Raw genomic sequence first — 14071 nt, 5'->3', positions numbered from 1 at the left:
ATGATTTGTTTTTGAAAAATTGATTGTATAACTGACTGATTAAGTGTATATTAGTGAATACATGGCTTATTGAGTAATGTTTATATATGTAAATATCTGTTTCAGTCTCTCACTTTGTGTATAAGTGGCTGCATGGGTTGGTGAGTAGCTACATGAGTGTCTAAATAGGTTATTAGTTGGTTTTTTGAGTATCAGTATGAGTGTCTGAGTGTGTGTATGGTTCGGTGGGGGGTATTAAATAGTGCATAGGTGCATGAATGAGTGACTCACAGCATGTGTGCAGGACTGTATGGGTGGATGAGTGTGTGCATGGGTGTGTTAGTGAGTGAATGACTGTCTCAATAGTGCCTTTATGAGTAACTACATATGTTTTAAACTAGTATATGTGACTATTGGTGTATATAAGTGAGTATATGTGAGAGTGAGCGATTGGAAGAGTTCCTGTATGAATAAGTATGTGTTTCTATAAGTGATTGTTTAAAAGACTAAGTATTTGGAAGTTTCTGTAGAAGTAAGTGTGGTGGTGTGTGTATAACTGTATATGCAAGTAAATGGATGTTTGATTCTTTATTAGCATGAGTGACTGTGTGTGAGTAACTCTATGGATGAGTGGCATTGTGTAACAGGATGTATAGGTGTATGAGTACATATGATGAGTGAGTACATGTATGAGTGACTGTTAAGGACTGTTGGTGAATGAGTGGATGTGTATGTGGATCGATCTTAGAATTACTGAATAGGTTGTTGTAACTGGTATTGGTATGTCCATTGTTTTTTAAATTTTTGTTTCTATTTTTGAATGTGTGTATCAAAGGTTATATTAGGGGGAGAGGAGGTCTGCCACTCTATCACAAGGAGGATGTCATCAGTGATGTCATCAGTGATGTCATTTGAGATGTCATCAGTGATGACATGAGTGATGTCACTGACCATGTCATGAGTGATGTATTATGTGACGTCATCAGCAGTGCATTGCGGGCACGCGAGTTATAGTTAGCTGAACTAACTATAACTGGGGAATTTCAATGGTTTTGTATGAGTGAAAAGTCCAGCTAACTATAATGCCCCTGAAACCTATGGTTTCTTCAGTGAATTTCTAAAGTTTTTTAAATGCTAATTCCTAACTATAACGTGCCTGAAACCTATGGTTTTTTCAGTGAATTTCAAATGCTTTTTAAATGCTAATTTCTAACTATGCCTACAGAGATAAGACATGTGAAGAAAGAAGAAAAAACGCACAGAAAGAAAAAAAAGAAATGCAGAAAGAAGCAACAGAAGTCCTCAAAGACGAAGAAAAGTGCAGGAAGAAGGATAACGTGCAGAAAGAACAAACAGAAGAGCAGAAAGAAGCCTAGTTGCAAAATCATCCTGTACCCTCAACTTTTTCAGACGGATACTGGGGGTAACTGAGTTTGACTAACCAGTCCTAGAGCCAGTGCTATGTTAAAAGACACTCAGAATACAGTGAAAACACCTACATACACTAGGGAACACTATGCGTTGGGGGCCCCCTGTGATTAGCATGACCTCCTCTGTAAGTCCCTAGTATATAATAGGGCAGGGGATTAAAACTACCTCTTAAAACGCGCCACAGGGCGTGTTTGCACACGTCACCTCAGGCCCCGTCCCCTCCCTTCCCCACTGTGTAAACACGCACTGTGGCCGTTTTAAGTTGGGAGACTAAGTCCCCTTGAATCCTGAGGGTCCCTAGGGTCCAATTAGACAACGAGGTACCTCCAGTAAGTGCCACAGAGCTGCATTACAGAGAGGTGTAAAAAGTGGCACGGCCTGGACCACCTCTCTGCAACGCAGCATAGTGGCGCTTACTGGAAGCACCTGGTGGGCTAGTTAGCCCCCAGGGGCCCTCAGGATTGAAGGGGAATTATTTCCCCAATTTAAAACGCGCCACAGGGCGTGTTTGCACACGTTAACTCAGGCCCCGTCCCCTCCCTTCACCACTGTGTAAACGCACCCTGTGGCCGTTCTAAGTTGAGAGATTAAGTCTCCTTGAATCCTAGGGTCAAACTAGCCCACTAGGTACCTCCAGTAAGCGCCACAGAGCTGCGTTGCATAGAGGTGTAAAAAGGGGCGTGGCCTCAGAACACCTGTCTGCAACGCAGCTCCCTGGCACATACTGGAGATACATGTTGGGCTAGTTGGCCCTCAGGGACCCTCAGTATTGAAGGGGAATTAATTCCCCAACTTACAACTGGCCAGGGGGCGCAATTGCAGAGTGCTTCAATGAGGGGGCGTGGCCTCCGGCACGATGCCGGTCTTTTATTTATTTTATTTTTTTAAGAACGAGGGCTGTGTGGCCCCCCTTCTTTTTCCAATCTATTGGCCCTGGGGACGCCATCCCCCAGGGCCTGCACCCTTATTTTTTTTGTTGAAAAAAATAAATTTGGAAAGGGGCCACGTGGTCCCCCTCCCAAGACCTTAATCGGCCCTGGGGACCCCAACCCCCGGGTCATGGCCCTTTTTTTTTAATTCTGTACGAGGGGGGCTGTGTTGCCCCCCTCCTCAGGCCACTTATGGCCCCGGGGACCCCATCCCCCGGGGCCGGCCTTTGTTTTTTATTATTTAAAAAAAATATATATATTTATAGAAACACCTAGGACATGCTGGACAAACCGTATGTACCTATCACCATGACGATTTGCGTGATATTCATTAAAAGGCGACTATGCATACAATGAATCCACGTGGAAAGTATTTACACCACTAGTGAAGCTCTGATGTGTCAGACGCCCTACCATGACTAATCCCCGCGCCCCCGCCGGTGGGTACTCTCCAAGTAGACACCCTTGTCGTTTATTTATACAAACATGGGAAGCTATTGACGGGCACATTTAATACACACGCACACCAAACCATTCAAAGGAGATTCGACAAAAATTAGACCAAACTATGCAAGAAACCCCCGTCATGGTTAATTAAACACATCCACCGCCGGATGTGTAATACTTTTTATTTTACTCTCTGGAAAGGAGACGAACCTCACTTGAGAGTCACAGCGTGCTCCTGGCTGAGCCCAATGCTCTGTTACACCCACCAGTGCCCGCCGAGTTCCACACACCTCTGTGTTGTATTCCACCAGCTAGTGCGTATGCTATGACACTCTCTAGCCCATGTGCACTGTAACACCACCCCGTGAATATGTCATGCCACACTTGCCTTCGCACGGGTTATATTGCCCCATCTAACGTGCCTTCCTCGATGCCTATGTTATAACGCACAGCGCTATGCCATACATATTACAATCTGAGATCCATATCTTTGTCACAGTGCATATGCAACGTTACACTCCCCAGCACATATTTTATATTACAACTTTAGAGACTAGTTAGGTTACGCAACACTGCCCTGTGCATATTACACTCCAAGGCGCATATCGCATAGCACGCGCTAGTGCCTGTGCTATCTCGCGCTCCACAATGAATCTGTCATTGCGGACAATGTATTGCATATTATATTTCACGCCCCAGTTCATCTTATATCACACTTTTTGGTGCATAGTTTATACCATATACTATATCTAGTTTTCATTTTCTATCGTGCTCTCAGGACTATGTTCTATATAAGACTGCGTCCACCTACCCTTTTCACGGGCATTACATTTTGCGATGGGGGTGGAGGGTCAGGGGGTGTTTCTGCCCAGTGAGCCCGGAGTCACAGTCACAAACGTCCTCTTCTTCCTGAATAAAAGTGAGATTATGCTGCATACTTGTTCATATTTTAAGTAGTTCGCACAGACACACATTTTAAAAACAATAAAGTTCCTAATACCCATCTTCTCTGAACAGTTAGCTTGCTGACCCATCCACCTCCTCCCTATCCTCTGTTGTCTGAATCCATGGACTAGCCTCCTCCCTCCTGCCATGCATGGTCTGATGTGCTGCCACTGCCCTCCATTTAGCATGATGTACCAGTCCACTCCTCCTGCCCTCTTGCCCAATTCTATGGCCCATCATTGACCTTCTGCTTAGCCTCTGTGATTAGCTTGCTGCCCCTATTCTCCTTCCCCCTGCCCTCCGATGTCTTTGTGCATGCCCCTGCTCCATCCTTTTTGCCCACCATGTTCCATGGACCTGCCACTCTTATCTACTCTGAGTGTTCTGTTGAGCTGCCACTCCCCTCCCACCTGCCTAGCATTGTCAGATGACTGTAACCTGTCCCTGCCACCTCCACCCTGCCTGTCCACATGCCTGGCCCCTCTCCCCTTCCTCCTGACCTCAATGGTCCATTTTATTACCACACCCTTCTGCCCTCCCTGGTCTGTTGTGCTGCAACTGCTCCTCCTGCCTGCCCGTGCGGTCTGTTATGAGGCCCCTTCCCCTGAACTCTCTTGTCTGTGCCCAGGTCCTGACCCTCCCTTCTATCCTCCATGGTCCTTTGTGCATGCCCCTGCACCCTCCTTGTTGCCCATCATAGCCATTGTGCTGCCACTAACCCTCCCGCTTGCCATGCATAGTCTTCTGTGCTGCCATGGCCCCTCCCACCTTCCCTGTGTGGTCAGCTAGCTGCCCCTGACCCCCTTCCACCTTCACTCCATGGTCTGTGTGTATGCCATCATAGTCTCACTGTTGCTCTCCATGGTGTGTCTTGTTTCTAGTGCCCATCCTGCCTGACCTCCATGGTCATCTTGCTTCTCCTGCCCTGCCCCCTTGCCCCCAGCCCTCTGTTTCCATGTGCAGACCCCTATTCCCTCCCTCCTGGCTTGTCTGTTCCAGTGTAATGCCCCTGATCCGTCCCTCCTGCCCTTTATGGTCTGTTATGCTGCAGCTTTCTCTCCTGTCTGTCCATTATGGTCAGCTAGCTACTATTGCCTTTTTCCCCTCTGTTCTCTGTTGTCCATGTGCATGGTCCTGTCCCCTCCCTATTGCTTTCTATGGATTGTTGTGCTGCACTCCCGTCCCGCATGCCCTGTGTGGTGTATTGTGCTGCTGCAAACCCTGATGCCTGCCATGTAGGGTCAGTTTGGTGCACCTCTCCATGTCCCTCCTGCCCTCTGTTATCCGAGTCCATGTCCCTACCCCAATTCCTCCTGTCTACCATGATCCAATGTACCATACTTGCGAACATTTTGAACTTGGTAAGAGGGAGATTTTGAAAAAAAACTGGGGTATTGATTTTCCCCTTTGAGTTACATTGAAAAAGAGGAGATTGTAGACAGGAGACAGATCAAATAAAGCCCATTTGAGCTTAAAAACATTGGACGTTTCCTGGCTGAAACGGGTCTGTTGGCATGTATGGTTGTACTACCACTGCCTCTTCATTCTGCCCTAAATGGTCTATTATATTGCCACAGCCTCTCTTGCCAGTCCTGTATTGTTGGTTTTTTGCCCCTGCCCCCCTTTCCACTGCCCTCCATAGTCTCTTGTGCTGCCACTGCCCTTCCTGCCTGCCCAGTGTGGTCAAATTGTTGCCTCTGCACTCTCCTACCTGCCTTCAATTTTCAGAGTCCGTGCCCCTGGCCTCTGCCTCTCAACAGTATCCCAATGAACAACTAGATTATTAACATTCTATATTTATTACAAAAGTGTGGAACGCCTGACGTCATCTTGATGTAATAAAAACTGTAATACCTAGAGCATTTCCTTTAGAAATTACATATATGAGAGGGTTTTATTTGCATCAAAATTATGGTTAGTGCTCTAAAAAACTAAAATGAGGACATATTTTCTGAGTTTTCAAATAACGACAAAAAACTTTTAAATTATTTGTAATCTTTATGTTTTTTTATCCAGTTGACCACTTGATTAAATGTTGCACTTAGGGGAGAGGATGTGGTGTTACTTCCAGAGCTGCAGACTTTGCAACTGGGGAACCAGGTTGGAGTTTCTGCTTCAGCTCAGCATTCTGTGATTCTGGTCAAATCACTTAATCTCCCCATGTCTACAACCAAAATGAATTTGATCTTGTGTGATGTAACCAATGCTCTTGTAAAGCACTCCAATACCTGACAAGTCTGCACTATATAAAACTGCAAATACACAAAAAATAAGTGTTTTGCACACTTCTGTCATTGGGCTACATGTGGGCTACATCTGGGTGATATTTGTGCTACATTTGGGCTCTTTTGTCTCTGGTGGCCATTTTGGGAGACTTATTTGTTATGAAGTTTCCTAATTTCCTCATTTACTACAGTCTCCTAAGTAGGAAATACTTTCAGTTTTTTACTTTGATTCCATCAAGAAGGCATTCAGATGTGTCACACATTTGCCATAAATTCAGAATGTTAGCACTCTAGTTGCTCATTAGATCACTGTAGTAAAGCTACTGCTCACCAGGAAAGTCTGCTGCTGGTATTGAAAGTGCATGTTTCAGTCTGCATGTCAGAATTTTTTTATGATATAGAAGAGGATTTGAGAAGTCACTTAAAAAATGCCCTAATTATTTTTTTTTGCAGCACTAATCATAATTTCTATGGCAAAATGAACCCCCTCATGTTGTTCCTTTTTAAATTAAATGTTTTAAGAGTCACCACTTTATTCCAATCAAGATGGCTTTAGGTGTGCAATACGTTTGTCATAAGTAGGACTGTTAGCGCTCTAGTTGTTCTTTAGAACACTCTGGGAAGCTGCAGTAGAACACAAAGGAATCAACTGACAGTCTCTGCCCTTGTTGGATGTACATGTTTTACTGAGAATGTCAGACTTCATTCTCACATGACTGAGAAAGATAATGTGAATTTACAGAAAATATGCTCTCAGTTTAGCTTATAGATCACCTTCCAAACCTCTGTGGGAAAAGCATGAGAAAATAGTTTTCTCTCAAACATGATATCACAGCAGAAGGTTTTTTCACATGGTAAAATCACCTTAGAACGCACCACAATTCCTAAAATGAGTATGGTACCATCAACACATGATTTATAATGTAACTAAAGTCTTATAACCTTCTATTAACTGCAATGCTTTTTAATGAGGTGCTATCATGTATATTGGTCCCAAGATGGCTGCCAACACTTCTTGGATGAAGTACTGACAGCCAATCAGATCTCACGATGAGATGTGTGGTTAGGCTCCGCCCAGATATATCTATCTTTTTAACTCTAATTTTCTCAGGAACTACTGAACGGATTTACACCATTTAAGCAAAAGGCACGAGTCTGAACTGAGGACTACCTCTTTGCCAAATTTGGTGTAATTCCGTTCAGCAGTTCGGGCTGTAGCTGCGTCAACAGGTCCTAGGGGAAAATGCATTGGGAAAATGTGTTTTGGGACCCCACTTTTTTCTCGGCCCCCGCTTGACAAATCACCGTGAAATTTTCAAGATAGGAGCGGACCGGAGCTGGCCAAAAGTTTGGAAAATTTCTCGACGATTCGTCAATCGGTAGGTAGGTAATATATATATATATATATATATATATATATATATATATATATATATATATATATATCTCAAACTTGAGTATTTTTCGCGCGTTTCCAGGCGCAGGAAAAAATAAGTCGCACACAGGTTTTTCTTTTGAGAAGATTGTAATTGGTGACTCAGACGCGTTTCGACACCACGGTCTTTGTCAGTGAGTCATTACATGAACCAGGAAGTGATCACGTTATTTAAAACAGTTCCTGTTGCACTTTAGTAAACATAGAAAAAATATATACATTGGTGAATGATACTGGTCTCCATCATGGTTTTTGGAAGACAAACTCAGCCAAACTTTACACTCAGTATAGAGAACAGAAAGTTCAACAGTTAATATAATCACTGTAATTCATGATTTAACATTGGAACTGTTTTTGAACGATATTTGTATTGAATTCATTAGTGATATTCCCTTGTGAAGTATAATTCAAGTTCATCATTTTAGATGTTGTAATAAAGTAAACATTTGTAAAAACGCCACGTGGCTGTGGATTCAAATAATTTTAACTCATATATACGGTTCCAAGTATAGGTATTGGCAAGTGCCGGAGGTTATCTACATTATCAATAACCCAGGTAATATAAATGGGAAAAACAATGAATTAAGTCAATTCCTGGTTGTATATCTACAGGTAAGGGATTAACATCGATAACTGTGGTGGTGATCTGGGTTTAACCAGCGGCATCCAGTAATCAGGGGAACGCGTGGGTGAAGTGGGAGGATGATGATAAAGTGACCTGAAGTCTCATCGTATCAGACTAAGTGAACATGGAGGTCTTCCTCGTCGTTAAGACCTCCTGGGGTCTTACTCTGTAATTTTATTATATATTCAGATTCCATGCGTCACAGATGACGTTCCCGATCTCCCCCTCTTGCTGACGCTTGAATCCTGTCAATGCCAAAATAAGAGATTTTAGAACTGATGTTATGTAAATTGGGATGTATCAGATCGCAATGTTTGGCAATAGCGTAGGACATGTCTCTGTTCTTAATAGCGCGCAAGTGCTCGAGTATGCCTTTCTTCACTGGGAAGATTGTACTTCCCACATAGCGTAAGCCGCAAATGCAAACCGAAGCATACGCAACAAAGTCAGTATTACAATTGATAAAGATGTTGATCTTTCCCATTTTGCCATTGGGTAGTTTGAATTTTTTTACATTTGTACTCTTATTGCATGCTTTGCAACGCCCACACTTGTGAAAACCTGGTAGCTCTTGCAACCAGGTTCCCTTCGCCTTTGTCTTCATAGCCAAATGGCTATGTACTAGCATGTCCTTTAGTGACTGACATTTCCTGTATGTGACATGTGGTGATGGACTGACCAATTTACCAATTATTAAATCTTTTTTGACTATGTGCCAATGTTTGCGTATGATGCGATGTATCTCTTGCGAGGCGTGATTGTAGGTGGTAATTGATCTTACTTCATGTTTGTTATCTTCCCTTTCTTTTGGAATGAGTAGGCTGTTCCTATTTTTACAGTCTGCCTTTTCTGAGGCTATTTTGATGGTTCTAGATGTATAGCCCCTGTTTTTAAATCGACCCTTCATGTTCTTGGCTTCCTTTTCATAGGAGGTATCTGAGCTGCAGTTCCGTTTAGCTCTTAACATATATATATATATAATGCCAGTCGATAATACCATGCCCAATGTGTGGTAAGGTAGCATGATGTCACACAATGCGTTTTAAAGACCAGTGCGTTGTAATACATGTCTGCCAACGACATGCATGGTCATTACTGATCATACAAACCGTGCCTATCTGTTATACTACGACTTGAGATTAATACAAAAGATACCTAAATGGACTTCAGATACCAACAACTTTGAATGGTGGGACAAGTGTTATTTTCCATTTTCAGGTAATTGATAATGTATGACATTAGCTATAAGTGTGATATTGCTACCAAGTGGAGAAGACAAAACAGACACCCAGTCCCCTTTGATATATAATATGAATGTAAAATAGAAATAAATAAAACTGTTGGTCTAAATAAAAACATAAAATTTGTAATGTATTTGTTACATAGTAAGACTTTTTCAGTATATGAAGGACATTTGGGAAGAGCTCTTTTGGGAAGAGGGAAGGCCTTTTTGGAAGACTATCAAACATTGATACAGTGGAGTGGTTCTTAACCTGTGGCCCGAGGACCCATAGAGGTCCGGAAAAGCCTACTCAGGTGGTCTGCGACTGCTTGAAACATTAAATTAAAAAAATGACAAGTTGATAGAGAGTATATACATAAGCAAAATCTAAAATTGGAAATTTGAAAACATTTTGTAACTGTAAAGCAATTTGTAATTGGAGGTTACAAATTAAGTTAGTATGCCCAGATTGATTTGTGAGAGCAGAGCAAAGGCAGAATATAATATGGATGATGAGTGGCCTCAATTGAATTTAGAAAAGCTCCACCCTTCCCATTTTTTTAAAATATTAATTTGTGAATCAATTAAAAAAATTCATCATTTGTGAATTTTTCTGATAAATGGTTGTTTTAGTATTTATTGTGCATTGTTGTGTGGTTCTGATGATCGAAACAACTTAGGCTTCTGTCCCAAAATTCCATTAATGACTCAGTAAGTGTCCCCAGATTCCAATCATGAGTGAGTGGGGTCCCTAGGTTCCAGTGATAATTAAGTGGGGGTCCACAGAAGACACTGATATAGTGTAAACCTTTATTTTGATATCCTAATTAGATACTAGGAAGTCTATTGCTGTCAATAACTGAAGAGAGTGATACATTTACGAAATGTACAATGCTGTATTGTCGAATATCTTTTAAGATGGAAAATGGAAAAAGGTAAAAGAAAAATGTATGTAAAACCTCATTAACAATAAAAACATAAATATTAAACAGCATAGTATGGTTGCTACTATTCATTACGTAGAGAGCACTCATATTCATCTATTGCAGGTAAAGGGTGGAAACAGAGTATTACAGTGCAAAAATATAGTCTATGATAGGACCTAAAATGAAAGCATTAACCTGTTAAGACTGAAAAAGACAAACAAGCACAGTTCTCTCACTTGTTGTGCAGCAACTTTAATGCCAAGCTGAAGGGGTGGATCTGGGTCCCAGGAGAGCCTTTTGAAGGAGATGGTACCACACACGATGGCAGGAGGTTAGAGTTGTATAAATATCTTGTGGCACACAAATTGGAAGACCTATTCATGATATTAGGAGAGGGCACATCATTATTACCATCTTTTAGAGGGATTGGTGGATCCTCATGTATTGATTAAGTTTGCGACCTTTAACTTTGTATCTTGGTTCTCCAAAAGGGAAGTGTTAGAAATGGGGGTTTCTAGTTGGCAGAGGTATGCACCTTGTCCAAGTACGGACCCTTCCTTCTTGTCAGGATAAAGGAGTTACACACTTTAGATAATCCCTGCTCACCCCCTTGGTAGCTTGGCACGAGCAGACAGGTTTATACCAAAGGCAATGTGTAAAGTATTGGAACCCTGACACACAATAACACAGTGAAAACACTATAAATAGACACCAATCCAGTTTAGAAAAATAAAGTATGTTTATCTAAACCAAACAAGAACAAAACAACTAATATTCAACATACACAGTTCTAAATAAGACTTTTAAAAGTTTTCAAGCAACTCTGTCCATAGAAAACTATGGATGCATGATATCTTTACAAAGTATCTCAAATGCTTCAAAATCCACAAGGCAAAACAGCCGCAGAGGAGGAAAGCATCGGAAAACCTAGCTTTGGGGAGGAGATGCGACAGTTCTGCTGCACGCAGGAGAAGTGATGCGTCGTTGCGAGACTGTGGCGGGAAGTGATGCGCAGATCCCAAGACGGTTCTGGTCTGTAAGTGATGCGTTGGAAAACTTGCTGCATAGGTGTGATGCGTGGAAATCTGGATGAGATGGAGGTCAATGCCACTGTGGAAAACAGGCGCTGCATCAATTTCTTTAGCCACGGTCCACGTTGCGTCAATTCTATCAGCTGCACAGCTGAGCCTGCGTGGGAGTTAGTACAGTGATATTGGACTTTTTAGATTGGTGCCCAGGATTCACGTGCAGCAGATTTTCAGCCGCTGGCTGTGCTGCATCGATTCTTTTGCTGCATGGCTGCAAAGCATGGAAAGGTTTCTGGCTCGGCGGTGCTGTATCTGAAAAAACACAGGAAGGGCATTGCATCAAATTTCTTGGTTTCTTCAAGCATTTTAATCTCTCAGCAACAGGCACAACCTCCAGAGGCCCAGAACCGGAACAGGTACCTCCTGGTAGGTCTGAACTCCCAGCAGTGAAGTTCAAGGAAGCTGGTGGTGAAGTCTTTGTATCCCTGAGACTTCAGAACAGGAGGCACGCACATACAAGCCTTTGGAGATTCTCCACAAGCAGGTTCACAGCAAAGGTCCAGTCTTTGTCCTCACCTTAGCAGAAGCAGGAACGGCAGGCCAACCCAGAAAAGCCACACACAGCAAAAGGGCACTACTCCTCCTTACAGCTGTTCAACTCTTTTCCTTGGTAAAGATTCCTCTTGACTACAGAAGTGATCTAAAGTTCTGGGGTTTTAGGTCTAATATTTATACCCCATGTTCTCTTTGTAGTCTTTGTTGCAAGAGTCTCTGTGCTCAGTAAAAAACAGTTCTGTTCTCCCTGATCCAGCATCACTACAGGAGGTGGGACATCATTGTGTAGAGCAGACACAGCCTATTCAGGAGCTAGTGAAACCTTCTCCCACCACTATAAATCCAGACAGGATCTATTCAGCCTAGTGATGAGTCACCCAGGCAAGGCAGGGCACACCTCAACCCCCTTTGTAACTGTCTAGAGTGACTGCACATCCCTAGCTCCTGTCACTCCAAAACCATACCGGGAAAACACAAACAGGCAGAGGCACACAGGATGGTTAATCAAGAACATTTTCAAACACACAGTTTTAAAATCACCATCTGTAAAAGGTGTGTTATTAAATTCTGAGTTCAGAGAGCCTAAACTCCAAATCTCTACCTTGTCCCAATTGAGAGTTACACATGTAACATATTACAGTGAAGCTCCAATGATAGCCCATGAGACAGAAAGCCCTTCAACAGTGAAAAACGAAAAACACAGTATTTCACTAACAGGACTTTTAAAACACACCAGTACATGTCATAACTTTTACATACACTGCACTCTGCCCATTGCGGTACCTTGGGCTGGAGGGTGGATATTCTGACACTGTGTGAGGAGGATGGAGACAGGGCTTTGAGAGCTGCAATTTGGTAGTTGGTAGGGTTAGGGTTAGGGTTGTGAGTGCCATTCCTGTTGTGCAAATTTAGGACGTTTCTACGTCAGACCAGCCCATTTGTCAATCCCTGATTGCTCGTGAAAAAGTCTGATGACAGCCAGGTGCAAAAACCTCACAATTCATTGTACATATGTTGTGGGACTCTTACTCGAAAACAGCATCAGTGCCACCTGATGTGGTGAGCTTCACTTTTCACAAAGGCTGTATCTGGAGAACAGCTTGAAAAGGACACTAAATAGAGAACAACCCCAAACTGGTTCTGAAGTTGGAGACAGTGGATCCACATCCTATGTCTAGAAAATGTGTATAAAAGTGGGGTCCAAACAAGCTCACTTCCAGTCCAAAGTTCTTTATGACCAAGGAAGGGAGTGCTCCACAGAATACTTGAAAGATTGATGTATGATCTAGACTGAAGCCTGGCTGACAGAGGGCTTACATGAAGTCTACATTCCTGCTGGATGTGTTAAGGGTGCCCAGTGTCAGAAAGCTGACCTGCCAACTGAGGGAGGAAGGAGTCTTGATGGCACTGCATGAGGAGAGACTGACCAGAGGGAAAAGCCCAACATGCTGTATGTCGAGTGACACCCAGTGAAAGCTGACTGCCTGAGAGGTTGAAGCCAGCAGCACCTATGGGGATCTTCTGGTCTCTCTCTGTGGTCCTCATCAAGAGCCAACCCAGCTCTTGTTAGGCTGCAGCTGCTGTGCAGGTTACAGCTGCCATATTATATGAGTCCTACACTGTCCTGAGTCGGGCTGTAACAACTGTGTTGTGATCCTTTCACCAGCCCATGTTGTGCTACAATTACAAAGCTGTGTGATTTCTTCAATGGCCCGTGTTATGCTGTGTGTTCCTCTGCAAAGGCCAAGAAGTGGGTTAGGACTGGTGAGAACTCCAACGGCTTGCAGACGTGCATCCGTCTGCTCACTTGAGATGCAGTGTATGCTGAAAGTTGTGGGCTGTGTCTCGCTTCTCCTATCACCACTGTTAGACAGCACAGAAAGACTGTGGCTTCCTGCCTGTGGTTGGAACCAATACGATGCGCCACCCAACGATGCACATGAGGACTGGAGACTGTTTTCATACCTGCTGCAAAATCAGGTGTAAGAATAAGAATGAACTGGATGCACATTTTAACTTGTGTGGACACAGTATGCACCTGTGCCAAATTCATGGTCCTGTGAAAACTTGCAGGGCGTCTACCTTAGAGAGGGCATCTGAGAGGGAGGGAATAGAGGCAGCAGCACCCACAGGGAAAGTGTAGCCAGGAAAATTGTCCTGTTGACTTCAATTGGACAGTGTAGTATTTGGTATTACTGCATGATTAAATATTATTTATTTTTCAAACTCAAAGCACTGAGTTGGACATTGAGTTATTGTATGTCTTAGTGAAGTGTTGAGTTCAGAAATTATGCCATCCACACTAAGTCTCTGAGAAGCCTGTG

At 43.0% G+C, this 14071-nt stretch overlaps 1 protein-coding gene across 3 annotated transcripts in view; it reads left to right on the top strand.

The window, feature by feature from the left end:
• RAP1GAP2 (RAP1 GTPase activating protein 2) overlaps window positions 1-14071 on the top strand; it is a 964048-nt gene that overhangs the window by 798613 nt on the left and 151364 nt on the right. The gene's annotated exons all lie outside the window — the stretch shown is intronic.

Source organism: Triturus cristatus, chromosome 3_2, assembly GCF_964204655.1.
Source record: "Triturus cristatus chromosome 3_2, aTriCri1.1, whole genome shotgun sequence".
NCBI lineage: Eukaryota > Metazoa > Chordata > Amphibia > Caudata > Salamandridae > Triturus > Triturus cristatus.
Note: the sequence above shows the minus strand (reverse complement) of the source record. Positions and strands in the feature narration are given on the sequence as shown.